Source organism: Anser brachyrhynchus (genome assembly GCF_964034855.1).
Source record: "Anser brachyrhynchus genome assembly, chromosome: 4".
Lineage (NCBI taxonomy): Eukaryota > Metazoa > Chordata > Aves > Anseriformes > Anatidae > Anser > Anser brachyrhynchus.
The window spans coordinates 39,916,341-39,929,316 of record NC_137698.1 but is presented as its reverse complement, the minus strand read 5'-3'; the positions used below and the strand labels follow the sequence as shown (position 1 = coordinate 39,929,316).

At 35.2% G+C, this 12,976-nt stretch overlaps 1 protein-coding gene and 1 long non-coding RNA gene across 2 annotated transcripts in view; one reads left to right on the top strand and one right to left on the bottom strand.

The window, feature by feature from the left end:
- LOC308194886 (uncharacterized protein) overlaps positions 1-12,976 on the top strand; it is a 705,306-nt gene that overhangs the window by 401,576 nt on the left and 290,754 nt on the right. The window lies entirely within an intron of this gene.
- LOC308194895 overlaps positions 6,946-12,976 on the bottom strand; it is a 34,336-nt gene continuing 28,305 nt past the window's right edge. Inside the window, exons 2-3 of the long non-coding RNA XR_013951039.1 lie at positions 12,462-12,535; positions 6,946-7,616 (exon numbers count right to left, since the gene is read on the bottom strand). This is a non-coding gene — a long non-coding RNA (uncharacterized lncRNA). The remainder of the gene's footprint in view (positions 7,617-12,461; positions 12,536-12,976) is intronic.

Genomic DNA, 12,976 nt, shown 5'->3' with positions numbered 1-12,976 from the left:
TTAGCACAAACATGCATATATATACAGCATGGCATCACAGCAAGAACAAGTACTTAACAATTTTTGGCACAACTTTATTGAGATCAAAACTTATGTCGGAGTTAACACATGTACCTCAGGTGTTTCCCATCCACAGCAAATAATAATTTCAGGTAACATTTTGGAATCAGGATAAAACCATGTTTTGAGTACCCTTTTATCAACAAAGTAATCACCAAAAAAAAGCAAATATTTAGAAGCTTACAAGAATTAGAATTAATAATCTCTAACTGACAATGTGAAGATGTTTACTGAGTAGAAATTGCTAACCTACAAATTGGAGACAACCAGAAAAATTCCTTCTCATAATATGAGGCAGACCCATATAGTGAAAAGATTAAGAGGCAAGTGAACTAAAATAGAGACAAAAAAAAGTTGATGCAACTGGGAATGTGCATATTTTAAAATTAAATTACTTGATTTCCAACTGACCATTTGAAATGTTACCCTTTAGTTTGTGCTAAAATAGAATTTTGGTGTGAAGCATCATTGGACTTCTTTGCCTTTTCCTTTACTATAATAGTAAAGGAATCTTTTGTATCACTTTTGCAGGAGTTGCTTCTCCTGATGCCTTGAAAAAACACAATCTTTTATCCTGGCTTAAACCTTCTCTTAAGGAACTGAATGAACAATAAAATTATTTAATTAAATATGATTAATGAACTACTATCATATTAACAGACAATTAAACATTTGAAGGTACCGAATTTTGAGGCTTCCTTGTTAACAGGTGTATTCTAATGGCTTTGTGATCCGGTCAGTGTAACAGCAGAAAGCAAATGTGGTCGCAAATATAGAGTATTCGTTTCTTATGGCTTACACATAAAAGTACACATACTTTTTTAAAATAGCATTCCTTGAAAATACAAATGAATATGGTTATTATTTTAAAATGTTTCACAGAAATGTCAGTACTATAGTAATCTGTAAAAAATGACTTACTGATAAAATTTTCACAAAGACAAATTTGATCAAATGCTGATTGCTAGGAGATTAAGTTAGTTAGCTCTAATGTCACAAGTAACACCTTTTATTTTACTCACCTTGTTCCCCCTTAAAATAATGAAGAATAGAAAGTAGAAAACCGAGATCATCAGAATCTTTTAGCAACAATGGAAGATTTTTCTGTATAGAAGGGTAGCCTACAAACCTCAGTTCAGTTTTTAAGAGAAGCGTTTCCACATTTCATATCCTGTTGGTGAACTAAGGGCAGTGAAAAAGCAGCTTGCTATTTCTCCACAAAGAATTTTATGGGTATGATACTTCCACATAAATTTCATGCTTAACACCACACTGAATCAAACAGGAAAGAATAGATAAATACTAAAATCATAGGTCTTAAAAACAGAAATCCGAGCAACCCTGAAAAGCATGTTCAGTAAGATCCACAATCATCCCCCAAAAAACTGAGAATCTTTCTGGTAAACAAAATAACATATAATGTCAAAATAAAAGGTAGGATATAGTCATCACTGAGTGACAGGAGGCCCCAACCTGCCTGTCTTAGAGTAGTATCCTTAGACCCTCTAGGATCATCCTGTAAGACATTCATATTTCTTACTTAGAATCCACCCCCACTTTTTTTTTTTTTTTTTTGTAATTTTCTTCTTAGTGGCCAAAACATTTTAGCTATTCAAGCTTGGAAGGAAAAAAAAATTTAAAAATGAAAGAAATAAGGAAAATAAAAAGAAAGCCAGTAAGAATCCTTGTATGTAATCAAAATCAAAATTTCAATTTGAAATTAGGCACCCAGGACTGAAATGAGCAGTCACAGTTTTATTAAAGAAATGTTACAACTAAAACGTGTGTACAATTAAAAATAGCATTATTAACACAGAAGTGGTACTCATCTCAAAGCTGTTGGTTAATTAACCAGTCAATTTCCAGCCTCATTCCTCTTCACACAACACATATGAGTTTACACACAACACATATTAGTTTTGTCCTGCTTCCTTAAACTCAAAATAAAATTACAGTTATTTTGGTGGCAGTGGCACTTCCATAACCACTGTAATCTTGTCTGTCCTTTGTCTACCCACTCAGTAGGCTCACTCTTCTAATACATCCTTGAGTAATTTTACTCCCACTATAATTTTTTTGAGCTGAAGCATTTGCAGGATTTGATCATTCCTATCTACTTCATAAATCCTTATGCATTGAAAAGACATCCCTCAGCTTCTTTGCATGTTAATATTAAGCCTTGAGCTCAATGGAAATACGTTCTTCTCAGCACTGTCACAGCTGCATATTTTTAATTTTAAGCAGGCTCTCTGAACTGCCATATTGGCTAACGGCTATTGGGCGTTTTCATATTGTTTTTCGTATACAGCTTCTCTACTACTATTGCTATTCCAAATCTTTTATTGCCAGTTATAGTATGAAGAACTCCCTTAGAACAAACTCGTGGACTGAGCCAAATTCAAGCAGACATTTCAGTTATACATTCAAATTTGTTTAATACCTTCAGCCCTATTTCTAATCCTTAAGTTTAATTAAAATCATTGCTTTCCATTTACAACTATTACTTATAATTTTATTCTTCTGGAATAAAAATAATGAGTCTGTATCCCAGTCTCTAAGTCTTTGGAGAATTTGGCTATATCCAAATATTCATCTTGCTGGATGTTTTTATAAAAATATTTACATTTAGACTGCATGGAGTTGCTACACTGAAAGGTATAAATACAAGCAAAAAGAAACCTACTGAAAAAAATGCATCATCACATCTTTAAGATGAACTTTAGTAGAGTAGGGAGAGGGCAAAAACTGAGAAAGTGGGGGAGAGAACCAAATCACAAGTTTATCTGTTATTAGAATTTTTAGCTGACTCTCTCTCAGCTTCCATTAAAGATATTTACAACTGACCTAATTACAAGATTGTTTTTCCTTAAACTTCCAACTAGACCATTTTCATGTGTACTTACCATAGTTTTTCAAGAATCTGCTATAGCTCCTGTTCACTTTTTCAGTAGATTCAAACTCAGTAGAGAAATCAGGTCTTTAAGGTTATCCTAAAAGGTTTAACCTTTAAGGTTATCCCTAAAAACTAAGATGTAAACAGCAAAAGTGAAACAAAAAATTTGCTCCCCAGGGTTACATAAAGTAGGTCCTGGAAACTTACCTACTCTAGCATATGATTAGAAAAACAGGCAAATACAGAGCTCTAGAGCTTACAAAATTAAAATATTAGAGAAAAACTTATAATCAACAGGTTTCTTGGAATGATAACGTGCTAACGTGTACAGGACGGAAGGGCATTCAGCTAATATATTTTGCAACCATAAAGGTTCTTTGTTACGCTCCTGATGTGCATGATTCTTCCACGTCAGTCTTTCAGCTGCTCACATTTTCCTCTCAGTAATTTTGCCAGAGATTAAGGCATTCACTTAGAAGTAGAGCCAAACAGCTTATAGCTCAGGTCTTCATGGTCTGTGAACAAGGCTGTGAGAAGCAAAGCTCCAAGTTTCCACATCATCACTGTGACTCATGCCACCTGTCAAGTGTCTCTTCTATTCGTTTTAGAGCTCTAGCCGTTTCACTTGGAATATGAACAAATTAGAGATACTTATATTGCAAAGTATTTGCCGTGGCTGAGAAGTGACAATTAAAAGCAATGTCTCCAAGCAGAATCTGGCACTCAGCTCCTCGCATATATGCTGTACCCGCTGACCAGTATATGTTGTTTGAGCACTTCCAGTACTCCTCTACCGAGAGTCAAACAGGTTGACAGAGAAACAGGGAGAAAACTTTCACACAGTCAGGTGCCATTTTCATTTGGGACCTGGTGCTGTCAGCTACCACTCATGACTGGCTATGTGAGGATTTTCTCCTTGCTCAGAACTGGCTGTCTCTACACCAGAACAGACTCAGCTCAGCCTCTGTTGAAAGCAAGTCCATGACTTGCTGCTGCTTGTCTGTGCTCTAAACAAAAAAAAGATGTGATTGGAATCCAAAGCAGGACTCAGATCCATCATCACACAAGTTACAGACTGGTTCTGGAAACATTAGCCCTTGTCTACATGCAGAAGGACACAGAGCATGTCTACACAGGACTCAGAGCTTAAGTAGCTAGACAGGGAACTTGAAGAACCACTGGTTAGTAGATATTCAGTGTTTCCAAAATTCACTGTTGTGCAGCTTGAACCAAACTAGCCTGGAGAATACATAAAATTTCAGCCTACTCCTGACTGATACACTAGGCTTTCTCCAGAACACAGGACACACAAGCAAGACAAGATTCCTCACAAAACAAAATTGCAGCTTCTTTGTTTCACAGTGCAGCCCAAAGTGCTACAGGCTATCTGCCACTGGTCAATTTTTGCATAGTATCTTAACAGGAAAGAAGATATACCAGTGGTTAAACATCTGAGAAGATCTAATGCCTATCTCAGTCTTAACTTTAATCTTTGAGCTGTGTGCTTTATGAAACAGTCTTAAAGACATTTCCCACCCTAGATCTCCAGAGAAAATTCTCCAGCAGATCTCTTCAGCCTCCTGCTGAATTTGTGCCAAAAGGGAACAACAAATTAAAAAAATATTTGGCTGGAAAGAGAATGAACAAAATATTGGGTATGAATCTGTAACAGGGTGGTTACAGAACTCACCTGCAGCTGGAAAGTTCTAAGTTACAGTTGCTTCTTCCAGGATTATTATTCAATTTATTTTTATCTAGTGCATGCAAGGAGAAATGTTTAAATAGATTGAGGTTCAAACACGAAAATTGCCTCTGTTTATACCATCAGGTAATTTTACATTAGCTGCAAGTTAGCGTACATCATTCTTATTATGACATATCTTGTTATGGACTACTAAATACACCTGCATGACAAATGAAAACAAACAAGATAGAGATATACACACTTCTTCAGAAAGGAAAGTAAAAGTAATGGCTTCTAAATTCAGCTTTTGAATAAATAAATTGTTATAGAAATGAAAACAGAGGAGATCTGAGTTTATAATACACCACAAGCATCGCTAATGACTGAAGTCTTTCACCTACTCTTCCGTAGGATTACCTGTCTGAGAAAATTGGGACTATGTGTTTCCACATACTACTAATGGTGTAAGACTTCTTTTTCTTTTCATGATCCAAGCCTCTTCCTGCAGTTTCTTAAATTATTAAGTTGCAATTAAATCTTTGTGACCTTCTGCAAATCAGAATATACGTGTGTTATTTTCTCTAGGTAATTTGTGATGTTAATCTTTTTAGCTGGTGTGATACTAAATCATCAAAATACAGAAATCCCTAAAATCCTCCTTTCAAGATAGCTAGCACATGTTCTTAAACATTAATTTTGTGTTAATTTTTACAGTAATCTTGTAATTAAAATATTATGTAATTTTTATTTACTAATAGCTTCCACCTATCACAATCATGAGTTGCTCTTTTGAATTTTCTTAACAGGATCAATTCTCCTCAAAATTTACTCAGGGGATAGCCACTCATGATATATTTCTCAAAATATGATGTTCCAAAGAGTGGGGTTGTAAGTGTAAGTTAGTTAAATCTATACAAGGATGTGAATATATAAAGGTTCTGCGTATATGTAAGCTGATAAATTAGCCCTCTTTTTATTATATTGGTTCCGACTTGTAATTATATATGTTATTAATACCTTGTTAATAAAAACAAATTATCATAGAATCATAGAATATCACAAGTTGGAAGGGACCCACAAGGATCATCAAGTCCAACTCCTGGCACCGCACAGGTCTGCCCAAAATTTTAGACCATGTGACTAAGTGCACAGTCCAATCTCTTCTTAAATTCAGACAGGCTTGGTGCAGTGACTACTTCACTGGGGAGCCTGTTCCAGTGTGCAACCACCCTCTTGGTGAAGAACCTCTTCCTGATGTCCAGCCTAAACTTCCCCTGCCTCAGCTTAACACTGTTACCGCAGGTCCTATCACTGGTGATAACAGAGAAAAGGTCACAGGCCTCTCCACTCCCCCTCCCGAGGAAGTTGTAGACTGCGATGAGGTCCCCCCTCAGCCTCCTCTCCTCCAGGCTGAACAGGGCCAGTTACCTCAGCCACTCCTCATATGTCTTCCCCTCTAGGCCCTTCACCATCTTCGTTGCCCTCCTCTGGACACCCTCCAACAGTTTCACATCCTTTTTGTACTGTGGTGCCCAGAACTGCACACAGTATGTGCTCCCCAGTCCAGTTGTGACCAGGATCGAGGGCGTCCCCTTGCATTTTTTTACCTCGATGTCTTCATCAGTAGAACAAGGATAACAGTGCTTAGTTACTTCCAGGAACATTCAGGCATAATGTTTATAAATACCTCTAAAGGTTACAAGTTCTTTCCAAGTACCTAGTATTTCTGCTGATTTCCTGTTGAGTAGAAAACTATGTGTATGTGGGGTTGGGTTTCAATCATCAGATGTCAAGTTTTGTTTTATTTTTGTAATGGTTTATGCAGTTGTTAATCAGCAGCTGACTCCTCTGAGGAAACTTCAGGGAGATCATGCATTTAGAAACAATCCTGCTTCTAGTATTTTCTCTCCATTGTATTTTTCTTCCTTTGTTCTTTTGTTCTCTATTATGAAGGACATTTGCATGAAAACAAGATTTTTGTTTCTTAAGAGTTCACCTGCTCCTGCTGCTTATTCCCCACCTGGCCATAATCCTCTGTTTGTGACATCTCAATTGGTGGCTGTGCAACTGATTATGATGTCAAAGACAGGATTATGTGAAATTATGTGAAAAGGCCTGATAAAATTACCATGGAACGTTATTGGTCAAGTAAGATTCCAAGTGGAGATTTTGTTTGCTTACGTATTTATTTATTTTTATTATTCAAGCATGGGAAGGGCTGCAGGAGGAGAGAAAGTGTGTCTCCCTTGGGTCTTCAAAAAATCACCTGTCACCTTCCAGGATTCCAGATGTAAGGAGTTTCTTCAGAAGCAGAATGTGTGGAAGAACAGAAAGTGGAGTTAGTCCCCTCTGACAATAAAATGGTGTGTGTGAACAATCCTACTGCACAAGTAACAAGTGCTAGAAAGTGTTTTATTAAGGGCATCAACTCATGTGATAATACAGATTCTTTGAATGACTATAGCAAATTTAAATCTAGTTTACCATGTTCAGAATTAGATCTAGGATTACACAAATAAGTATAACCTTATACAGAGGAGATGGACACATTCTCATCTATTTCAAAAGAAATCTTCTCTCGTCTGTGACTTTTTTGTTTGTAGGTACAGTTCACCAGGAGATTATTTGAAATACTAATTGCTTGATAGTCTTCATACTGTGATTAGTTTTAGAATAAGTGAAAGGAAATATTAAATTATGTTATTTGAAGTGATCATTTCAGTCATTTTGAGCTTTTTGTTTCATAGAGCTTGGAGAGTACTCTTTCTTACAGAGTGCTGCACCAGGAATCCTCAGCCAAACTTTGAACCTTCCATAAGTAAGAAGCCAATTAATTCTCATTTATTTGTACATTCCTCTAAAATTCCAATAACACTATTTTCTCTTGAATGCTTCTAAGAAGCATGTTAATGGAAAGCTGAGCTGCATCATACACAACCTCTTCCCCTCTTCCCCCTTCCAGTTGTGAAGGGCTGTCATCTGTAGGAAGAAAAAATAAAAACAAACCCATCCTTTTCTCTTTTTTCCCCTCTAGCTTCTGTCAATCACTTAAAGTACATTTTTCTGCACATCTCTCTCAAGGCTCTCCCTCTCATTTTCCCTCTGTAAAACAAAAGTGCTTTCCACCCCTTCCCCAAGTATGTGCAACAGACTAATTTTTCTTGTCCACACCACAGGATTTTATGCTATTAAGGGTCATGGATTACATACTGAGTTTATGCTCACACAGTACAGGTTATTTTCTCACTGCTCCTTTACATGTCTAAAAAGCACCTTTGATCATAAAATTTTCTTTGATCATCTAGAGCAAAGTCTTCAGAGGTGTGTTAAATTGTTCACATTGAGTAAAATCCTACCTTTATGTAGAAATAGTGTATCTGTTCTGCTCTTTAATAGTATTACTACCAATGAACACTCTTGTTGATTTATTATTTATTAGCTGAACCTTAATCATTATTATTTCTTCTGCTACAGAACGCACTTCTCAGTACTCCCTTACACTTGTGTTATTGAGAATTCTGTGCTGTAGTTTTATTGAAATCTTTAGTCTCCCATGACTGGCTTCACTGTCTCACAGTACATATTCTTAGAAATTATTAGAAGTTAATAGACTAGATTCTGAGCTCTTCACACACAAAGAACAAACAGTTTTAATCTGAATAACCCTTCTGTACCCAAATGACAGTGAATTAAGAACTGAAGTGGCCTGGAAAACACCTCAACTTTCTTCACAATAATAGCTTGTATAGAGTATATCAAAAAGTGTTTGTAGAAAAGCTAACTGCTTGATTAAACCAGGAACAGCAATTTAAGAGAGATACTTTGCTTAAGTTAATGAACAAGACTTTCTAGCTGTTCCTCTGTTTAAGTAGAGAGGGAATAAGTACAATATTCACTTTCTAGTAGGCTATGATGCCCCGATAGTAGTTGGGATCAGTCAAATCTCCAACTATGGGATGGTCACAGTGCATTCAAAAAGAATGCATAGCATAGCAAAGCATACAGTGACTACAGCTTAAATTAAATTGTCATGGCTCTTTAGATTTTCTATCAGCCTCATTCTACTGAGAACTCCCTGGAATCTAGTCTAGGAAACTACTTTTCTGTTTACTACATCAATACAAATCATATCCAAAATATGAACAAAAATTTGCAATCTCGGTATGAGAAGGAGTTGATTATATTTATTAAAGAGTTTTAATTTATTTTTTCTATTTTTCACTATAAATTCTATTACAAATAGCGTTCTACCTGAGGACTTATTCAGTTATAATACACAAATACAAATATTATTGGATTGTTTTATTACATTCTCCTAAAAATGCAATAATTTTGATTTGACTGGTACATCTTTTAACCTAAATGCAAATAAATTCTCCTAGAAAAATTAAGTTAGCGATCTAATTATCAAAGAAATAATTAGAAGAGCTGCCTTTTTTTTTTTTTTTTAATTCCCTACCCAATCCCTAGCCTTTTTCAGATAAATAAAAAGTATTTGCTGTAAGAAGGGGATTACGTAATTTTAAGCAAAACTAATAATGTATTGTAACTTTCTATTACTATTACTTGCGTGAACAAATGGAAGCATCTACAGCTTTTTCCACAAATGGTTAAAAGTTGAATTCTGCAGTGATGCTTATGTTTGTTAAGTTTGTACCAATCTCTTCTCCATAGTGTGGTTCTCAGCCTTCTAAAAGTTTCCTTAAACGACACCCTTAGGCAAGTGAGAATCTTCCCTAATGCTCAGAAATCCTGAGAACTGACTGCTTGATGTGAAAAGTTAATGATTTATTATCTACTTTTAAACTCACTGCAATGGATGAGTTCAAAGAAATGTACACAGTATGTGGGTATCAAATTAAAAAAAAAAGACTTCACAGAATAATGCATTTCCAGAAAATGTATGAAGGTTTTTCTCTTTATAGTTGAAATTCATAAATTTACATCTTACATTTTAAAACCGTGCAGTAATCAGTGACAAACTCACGAACAGAAATGTAATCTCATCAAACCCAGCCTCCTGTCACTGCTTTATGAAGTCCTTATTTAAAAATGAAACAACAAAACACTTTCTAATTTAAAGTCCAGTATATGCATCCCACAAACTACTAAATAAAAATGCTTTTGAATATACTTATTTTGCTGTTTAATACTGTCACTCTACGTATGGAATATTACTATTTTTCTTTTGTAATTTTAGTCTTTCAGAAGTAAGGTGTTAACTATACACAATGATGTATACTTCCTTTATCTTTCTGAGGAAAGAAGGAAGGTCTTTCCACTAATGGGCTAATAAATCTTCCACCAAAGTTTTTGGAAAATATGCCACTGATCACAGATATATGGTCAATAGTCTCATGACACAGATGTATCCTTTGAGCTTTGAAATTCAAGATTAGTTTGAGAATAAATTACTTTAAAAATAAGCAGGGGCTGAAGAACTTTGCAGTAACTGTGTAAGTATAATGTCTTTCAGTTTTATCTGAGTTAATAGAATGCCTAACCCATAACAGCCATAATTTATTTTATATTGATGCATTTTATATTGTTGGATTTATATAGACATAATTCATATTACATGTGCTCGTAGAAAGTCTAGATGGGATTGGAATACTGTTGTACAACATTCTGACAGTGGAAAGCCTCGAAGACGACCTACTTGTGATGGTATTGGTAGTCTTAAGTTACTTTTTATTTTTTTGTAAATAACATTTCTTGTATATGTAAAATTCCTACCAGAGTAATGAAATATTGAATTTCTATCCTCACCATGTAATTGTAAATATGCAGAAAGAATCACAGAATCATAGAATCAAGAGCATCATAGAAAGATTGCATGTGTACAGGCTAAGAACATCTATGCAGAGACAATTCCAAAATCAAACGCTGTCAAGGAAAGAATTCTTTGTTCTATTTTTTTTTCTAACCATGTCAGAAGTTTAAAATGAGATACTATAAATTATTTAAGAACATGTATGAACTTTCACCTCTATTGAAATTTTATTTAGAGAATTGAATTATGTATAAACCTTTCTAGTTTAATTTTGCCACTGATTATTATTAATGCTCCTTTCCCTGATTTTGACTTCTTCGGATTTTTGCTATAACACTTTAAATTCTGTAATCACTTGTTTGATTTAATTGCCTTCTTGTTTCTTAAAACAAGATTTCCTATCCCTCCCTTAAATGAACTCATTAGGTTTTTATTCTTTATGAGTACTTTCAAACTCCATTCACTTCAAACGACAAAGATGTCAGTCTCACCATTAAAATGTCTATGTAGCAAAAATATAACATAAAATGAGAGTTAGATTCCTTTATTAGAATCAGATTCTTAGTAAGGTTTCTTTATTAGAATTAGGGTCTTAAGCTACTGTAGGCATTTTATTTCTTCCCTGAGTAAAGATTGAAATGAGATATTTCTTTCTTTTTTTTTTTTCTCTTAAGCTTCTAACTAGAGTTTTTCAACCTTCTAAAGGCAACTTCAGCTCCTACAGGTACAATGCTGATGAAAGTAATCTCTCCTGCCCCTCTCTCCCCATGTCATCAGAGCTTTTTAATTATACGAACACATCTCTTTGTATAGTATATTCTACAGTTACACTAGCCAAAACATAGAAGAAAAGTAGCAGAAAAATCTGAAGATAGCTTACATTTATTTATTTCAAAGTAGGTATCTAGGCCTGCAATTGTTTTATTGGTTTCTGTTACATGGAAATAGTCCTATAGAGAGAGATAGAGAGAAAAAAAGTCCTAATCCCTAGAAAAGCAAAAGTGTTTTTGTTTGTTTGCTTTTTGTTGTTGTTTTTGTTTTGTTTTCACATAGAATGGTAAAACATCTCTTCTCAAAAAGCATATGAAAGGCTGTGATTTAGATGCATCTAGTTTATTGGGGTGCCTTAGATATGTGAAAGTCCCCTCATTAAATAGAAATTCAATTCAGATAATTTGTAGGTATTTGAATTGAGAACTTTACAACCATGGGATGAATTTTTATGCAGTTTGTATAGTGAAGTACAAATACAACTCAACTCCAAATCACTCTCAAGACAGAAAAGACAAATTTGTCTTTCCTTTCTTCAGAGTTCCACCGGTCAGGGTCAGTTTTAATTTCCACTGGAGCCTTGACAGTAGCCCTTGAGGCAAGGACTGTCATAAGGTATGTACTGACTGAGTACAAGCCCAAACTACTACTGCTTCCTGGACAGCACTGCCTTTCACAATTTTTCTCAAGGTAAAGAAGTGTGCTGCTTTTGACTGTTTCAGTCTTCCCCAGAGGACTTTCTTATAATCAGATTTATGTCAGTAGAGGGAAATTACAGAAAGAGTATGAAACATCTCATAGCAAGAGATGCTCCCAAATTAACAATAAATATTTCAATTAAATATTAGACATGTCATGAAACCACTCAACCAGCACCTTAATAGGATATTACATGGTGTAAATAGAAATAGTTATGGTTTATAGTTATTAGCTTTGACCTATTTTGTAACTGCTAAGGCAAACTTAAATGCCTAGCTAACAATCCATACTGAAAAATTTTAAAATGCTGAGTACATACTCCCTATGTACTCTTCAGACAGAACTTGCATTGATATCACTTGGAACTTGGATATAAATCTAGGTCAAGGAGCTAAAGTGTGTAACTGGAATCAATGAGAAATTACAGTCTAGCTGTAGAATTTGAGATTTTAAGTGTTGCTGTTACAACAGTATCAAACCATTCAAGTACCATCAAAGAACAGTCCAATGCTTAAAAATACTGAGACCAGAAAGGCTAGCTTGACAAGACTTGCTCCTGCTCTAACTGAAGCATCACTCACCTTGCCAGCCCCACTCTCTCTCTGCGGTGTCCTTCTGAATCAGTCAGCACAACTGATGCTGTAGTCAGACACATCTACATTAGGAAAACAAAACAAAACAAATATATATTAGTATCTGTTCAACTACAGGGTTTAAAATGTGGCCAGCTAGTAGTTCTGCTGGTATACCATCAGAAAAGGGAGAGGTGCAGGAAAAATTGGCAGAAGATGGCAGAATGAGCTATGGTTTAAAACCTAGATGTGAATCAGGTGGAGAAAACCCAAAACATCACGTCTCCCATATACCTAGTCCATTTTCAGTCATTGAACTATTGGACTTCAAACAGACTTATACTGCTAGAGCTAAGAAAGTTAAACCTAAATTAGTATATTTACAGGAAATTGTTCTGTCCTAGCAAAGAGACGTTTTCCAGCAAAAAGCAATTTCATCAATTAGCAAATTCACTCTTCAGGTCTGGAGAGGAACGTTCTGTTTGTTTTGAGCTTCTCCACTTTTTTGTGCTGCATAATCAGAC